Raw genomic sequence first — 6,685 nt, 5'->3', positions numbered from 1 at the left:
GACCTTCCACATAATGGGAAGGTTTTATAAGAAACCTTATATTGATGTAGGTTCTTAAAACCTTTATGAGGTTCTTCACTTTCACATTTCTGTTTTCTAACAAGGGTTTTTACGCAATTGAAATTGGTCCCTCTATGGCTTCGCTCAAATAACCCTTTGTGGAGCCTTTTTAAGAGTGTATGCCTGCCTCAGTTTAATAAGACTTCAGCTGGGTAGAACCTTAGACTGATGACTGTTGTCTCTGGCCACTTATGTACACTGTTTGACTGCATTTCTGATGGAGGTCCATGCTTTGTATTCCCTCAGATGATATAGAAGAACATGTTTAGAGGGATGATGAACATTACGATCTGTGAGGACGTCTGGATCATTCCTGCAGTACCTGTAGAGACAGAGAGAGAGAAATTATTAATGATTTTAAATCCTTTGATACAGAGCTGGGTAGTTTAGGTAGTGTGTTGAATAGATCCATAACACACAGTCAGCCTTTTGTACTCTGTTGAGCATGATTAAGATTATCACAGCACAAAACACAGAAAATAAAACCTGTTCAACTGAAAAAGAGCTGAGGGAAATTCCTATGGGACAGTCCTCATCTTTGGGCTTACGTTATCTTACATTATCAGTGATGCTATCACTATGGCAGTGTTTCCATGGCTGCATACTGCTGTGGGCTGTACAGTGGTCAATCTTATCCTGGTCTGTCTCTGTCCTTTCCCGTTCCTGCTCTGGTATTGTCCGTCACCTGTCCCTAATGATGTGGTCTTATTATTGTTGTTCTGGTGTCTATGTCCTCCACTGCATATGCAACTGTTTGTTTATGCCATTTATACATCTAGTATATAATTCATTCCTTTATCATCCTGTGGTTTTAGTTCTATGTTTAACTTTTGTCATGAGGTTTTCCTCCTTCTTTTGTTTATTTTTTCCTACTTCCTACTTGCTTCAGCTTATCAATTGTTGAAACCTTTAAATCTGATGGTAAAACGGATGCAAGTGCCAGTCCAAGTGGAAATCCTCATTGCCTACAACAGCAAAGTTTTCCCTACAATAAAAAATTACAATAATAATTACTGTTGTTTTATAATAATAATAATAATAATGATAATAATAACAATTATTATTATTGTTATTGTTGTTGTTGTTTTATTATTATTATTACTACTACTACTAGTAGTTTTTCCCCAGAAAGTCCTGTCTTCTGTTTGGGTCTTCAGGCTTCTGAATGGCTGGTTCATGATTCTTCAGATTGTATCCACTCAACTTATAACTGGTCATCCTCTTCCTATTTTACCTTCAACTGTTCCAAGCATAATGATCTTTTCCAGTGAGTTGGTTCTTCTCAGAATATGTCAATAATAAGAGCTTCGGTTTGGTTATCTGGGCTTCTAGTGAGAGGTGAGGTTTGATTTGATCGAGGATCCATTTGTTTGCAGCACAAGGCTCTATATTAAATGGGTGAGAGTTCAAAAAGCTACTGAGGAACCATGTGTTAGTCTGTACGGCCTAAAGGTTTGTACATGTCATGTGTTCTAAAAAAGGCCAATAAAATGTTAAGTAAAAATAGTTGATACTGGATTATTTTTCTTGGAAATTCTGAAACCAGGTGGCCTGGAAGCACTGGAACTCATGACAAATCATTTCATAGTGTAGAGCCAGCACCTCAGCTAATCCAATACTGCAGAAAAAACATCACAACCATTTCCACACACACACAAAATAAATAAGTTCAATAAATAAGTGACTCACTTGATGCGTGTTGACTTATCATGGTTCTTTTCTGAACCTTTTCTGTTGGAAAAAGCAAAAACATACAAACAATATATTCTCAGGCTGAAAATAATATTCAACTTTATAAAATGTATAAATGTACAACAAAAAAGGCTTGTATAAGACAAGATTTACACTCACGTTCTGCTGCTTTATTTTCACTGTAAATCTCCTCTGGTGCATCTTTGTGGAAATAAGAAAAAAAAACAGAAATTATCAACTTAAAAATATCCTAATTAAGATTTACCTGAACCTGAAGGAGAACACCAAATTCCATGAAAGCACAAATGATTCACTGTATATCTCTGTAGACTCTGATGTTCTGTAGTTTAATCTCCTTACCATCTACTGAGAGCTCCACACTCTGGAGGAAGACTCTTTTGGAACTCAGAGATCTCTTTTTTCGTCTCACCAGCAGGTAGCTTTCATAGATTCCTGCATCTTCAGGTCTGACGTTCTTCAACACCAGTGAACAGTCCCCCTTCAGCAGGTGATCTTCAGGAACGTCCACACGTCCTTTATACCCCTCACCCTGATACAGCTCCACACCCCTTCGCTCAAACACCATCTCAGAGATGGTTTTCCACTCAACATGAGGACTTTGGGTGGACACTTTTCTACAGTCACATGGCAGAACAGCTGTGGAACCCACTCTGGCAGACATGAAGATTCTAGACTGTGCAGACAGAGAGTCTGGATAACACATAAAATAAAAACATTTAATTGGTCAGTATATAAACATATATAAGTCAAAGACCCCTCCAAAGACCACTCTTTTGTTTATTTAATTTCCAGCCAAAACTTTTTTTAAGTATTTAGTGTCAGGAAAATTACACAGAAGCCTCGAACACTCAGTATAATACCAACTCTATCAATATTGAATTTGTCCACTCTTCATATTTGTGGACCTACTGCCACTTTAACCATCCTTCCAGTCTCAAAACCATCCAGTAACAGCTGTGTCCTTCCACAAAAGCTGCTTCCAAAGATCTCACTGACATTATACTCACCTTCACAGAGACACTAATATTCACACTAACAGCTACCTGTACTCACCTCAGCTGCCTCTCACATTTCTCTCTCATGAGCATCTAAAATGACTAAAGGAGATATTTCTGATTAGATATTAAATAGTCCACTCAGAGGAAGGAGAAAGTGTAGAAAAAGAAAATGAACGAATAAACACAGGAGTTTCCAAAACTAGAGTTCAAAAACTGATTAAAAGCTACAGACTAAATGTGGCTCCTAACAACCACCTGGAAGACCTGGTAGACACCAAAACTGCCCCCATCAGATAAACAGCACTTAAAGCTTTCATCTTTGAGAGAGAGGAGAAAAACAAGCTGCTTCAGATCTGAAAACATCCACAGGTGTTTCTGTCCATCCTTCCACTGTGAGAAGACGATTCAGCGCTGTGGGTCTGAAAGGATGTGTAGCTGTTAAAGACGCTGTGGAGAGGTATTATATTTAGGATTTAGAAGCTGTAATAAAGGTAAAGAGTGGATACACAAAATACTTAAAATCTTATAGCATATATGGTTGTTGGTGCTTCTTTGTCATTTTCTGTTAAATATGTTTTCTGCTTGTTTTTCTGTTGCAAAAAAAAAAAAAAATTTGTACTTAAACATAGCAATTTTGACTGGAAGTTAAATAAATGAGGGGTGGTCTCTGACTGCACAGTGTTGTATATATTTTATATATAAACAAATAGAGGAACACACAGCCTATTTTATAAAATGGTCACTCACCTGCACAGGTGGCGAGCGACAGGATGAAAGCCCAAAGGTAGGCGCTCATGGTCAAAACTGGAAGATTTACTGACGAAGAAGAAAAATGATGAGGTATTGACTTTTACAATGATTCGAAACAAAGTCTGGGGGTTCTCCATCACAAAGGTAATCACTGCATTATAACACAGAAATCCACTCTCATTCTAAGACTAAGACGTAAATACTTTCTAAAACCAACAGTGAACCTGACTCCACCAATCACAACCAAAGTGCATTTAAATAAAAAAAACCTCAAAATGTCCAACAAATGGATTATTTTCAAGACTTTGTTTGGACCCATTATTTGCAGGATATCCTGACCTGACAGAAGAGTGAAAAATAACCGGTCAGTGACAGCCCAGCGCTCAGACTAAAGCTTGATCTGAAATATCAGTATTTAGCATTCTGTTTCTATGGAAGCTCACTCACGTCAGGTACAAGAGAAAACAGAATGATAAGGGGTTTATCTCCTTCCCTGTTTGACTTACTGTCTCAAAATATTGACTTACTATGTCGACATAATGACCGTCAGAATAATGACTTACTCTCAAATAACTTCATGCTGAAAATTTGGATATTTACTTTCATGAAATTGCAGTCATTATTTCGACAGCGTGTCCAATTGTCAAGAAAAAAACTCATTATTCTTAGATGCTTCAAGAAAGTAAGTGATTATTTCAAGGTACCCAGTTAATATTTTGAGAAAATTCGTCATATATAGACAGCGAGAAAGAGAGAGAGGAAAAAAAGAGATGAAGAGAGAGAGAGAGGAAGAGAGAGTAAACATTTGGGGCGCGTAACCACCAAACCTGCACCTGACAGTTTCATTAAAAACAAAACAAGCCCCCCCACCAGCGTGTCACAGCTGTTAGTCTCACAGGACAGAGTGTGACATTTGCATATGTTTGTATTCTTGCAGACAGTCTGCAATGAGCTCAGTTTAATCAGAACCGTTAGGAGACGTGATGTGTGTGTGTGTATAAATATTATGAAGTCTCACGATTTTGGCACTTTTGCCAGAGAGTGGAATGCCCCTCATGTACTTAAGTATCGAAAGTGAAAGTACTAAAAGATTAATTATGGCTCTGATGTCCTGTTATCATTTTTGTAACAAGACTCGCTTCATTAACTCATTTTAGGTGAAAATACTCCAGTGTCTCTCTTGGTAAACCAGTCTTTTAATAGAATGTCATTAATTAGTGACGCTGATGTCTATTAAAATTATCATAAGCACAAAATACTGAAGGCAAACAGTTTCCATTAAGTAGAACTGAGTGGCTCTGAAATCACTTTTTACAAACAAGCAAAGTTTCAGTTTAAGATTTATTTGAACTTAGTTACAAATTTAAGTTTAATAAAAACTTTAAACTCAGATTCACAAATGAGTTTCCTTTACTAAACTGCATCTGTAGGTCTCTGTTCATAAACATAAACTAGCAAAACTAATTTACTATAAAATGAATTGTGTTTGTATAAATTAAGAATAAAGACACGTCAGTCACAACTGCATATGAGTACATATTTCTATATTGTGGTCTGTTTACACAAAGTTAGGTTAGTTCATCATTTATGTTGAATAGACACTCCCAAAATTTTACGCTGCTGCACTGATGTTGAACCGTGTGCTGCACTGGGTCGGTATGACCAAAAGGTCAAAACAAGCTCTAAACAAAGTGACCGCTGTGCCCTGATTGGTGTTCTTACTTTGCGCTTCTTTTGTTTTGACGGTATGTTTTTATTCACACATAAACCAAAAGGAACGACAGATTTCTCAGAATGTGGTGGAGTAAAAAGTGAGATATTTGACTTTGAAATGTTGTGGAGTGAAAGTAAAAAGTCACCCAAAATGGAAAAACTTCAGTAAAGTACAGATACACAAAAAAATACTTAAGTACAGCAACAAATTACATTTACTTAGTTACTGTCCACCACTGAAGAAATCTCAAGCCAAACAAACAAAGTGCTCAGAATAAAACTTAAACCAAGACTGGTTTATGTGCTTTTGCATGGTGATCTGATGGATTCATATCACAGCCTCTTGAGAAGACTTTGGCAGCAGCTCTTGCAACTCTGCCTCTTTACATGCACCAATGGAGTGAGAAGAGCGCAGTGAAGCAGAAGGCTGCATCTGAGCACAGAGTGAGGAGTGGATACTCTCCCTCTCTGACTCACGAGACAAGACATCAATAATAATAATAATAAGATTATTATTATTATGAATGGCTGATGCTGTCTAAACTCTGGAAACTAGCCACTACAAACAGTTCTAAAACAGCCGCACCCCTTGAAAAAAAGCTGCACCACACCTGTACGAGATATTCTACATTTTTAATGCCTTTGTTTAGGTGTCTGGAGCTGCAATAGAGCGAAAACTATGGTTCAGCTTGAGGTTCCTAGGGAGCTGTTAAAAAAAAACACAGGGCTACATGCTGACGGCTATGAGCTGTGGTTGCACTTGTGCGTGCAAAATTCAAAATCTCACTACAGTTTCACTCAACCACTTGAATATTTCTCTTGAGCCACCTCACCAAAGTTGGCAATGAATTTGGGAGAGGGAAAGAGAGCACTGCTCAGCCTGTGCAATGTGCAGTGCAAGCTGGCTTTATGACATACAGTGGCATACGCTATACAAACAAAACTGCAGATGATATCGACTTTTTAATGCCTTCAAGTGTTGTACAAGAGTGGTTCAGTATGCACTGCAGCAGTTCGTACTCACCTCGCACTCAGGCAGACAGACAGACCAGGCAGGCAATCCAAAAATGAAATGAAGGCAAGTGAAAAAGTACCACACATGCCCCTAGCCCCCATTACTTTCAGTTACGAAAAACAGGCAGGTGGGGCCTAATTGCCGAACTCCATGAACTGAATCGCTCTACAGCACTCAGTCCAGATCCTGACGATCATACACTTCATACACTCTGTGTCCTAATATCCTCCACAATCTTGGGTACACTACTCTCAACTCACAGAACTGGAGAAATGATGTATAATTAGGCTCAATATTTTAAAGCAGCAATGTTTAATAATAAACTAATTTTTATTCATTGTTCCACTGAAACGATGGAGCTGGAAACAGCATGTGTAAAATACACACGGCAGCTGGTGTATAACGTTGGGAGAGACAAAGAGGCAGAATGCAAGTG

At 38.0% G+C, this 6,685-nt stretch overlaps 1 long non-coding RNA gene across 1 annotated transcript; it reads right to left on the bottom strand.

Moving 5' to 3' along the window:
- Window positions 1-2,327: 2,327 nt before the first annotated feature.
- LOC118802857 lies at window positions 2,328-6,362 on the bottom strand. The gene is made up of 3 exons (XR_005006788.1): window positions 6,259-6,362; window positions 3,519-3,587; window positions 2,328-2,463 (listed from the first exon to the last, which is right to left on the bottom strand). It is a non-coding gene; the product is annotated as an uncharacterized LOC118802857 (long non-coding RNA).
- Between the last annotated feature and the right edge of the window lie 323 nt (window positions 6,363-6,685).

This window comes from Colossoma macropomum, unplaced genomic scaffold, assembly GCF_904425465.1.
Source record: "Colossoma macropomum unplaced genomic scaffold, Colossoma_macropomum, whole genome shotgun sequence".
Lineage (NCBI taxonomy): Eukaryota > Metazoa > Chordata > Actinopteri > Characiformes > Serrasalmidae > Colossoma > Colossoma macropomum.
This window is presented reverse-complemented; position numbering and strand designations above follow the sequence as displayed.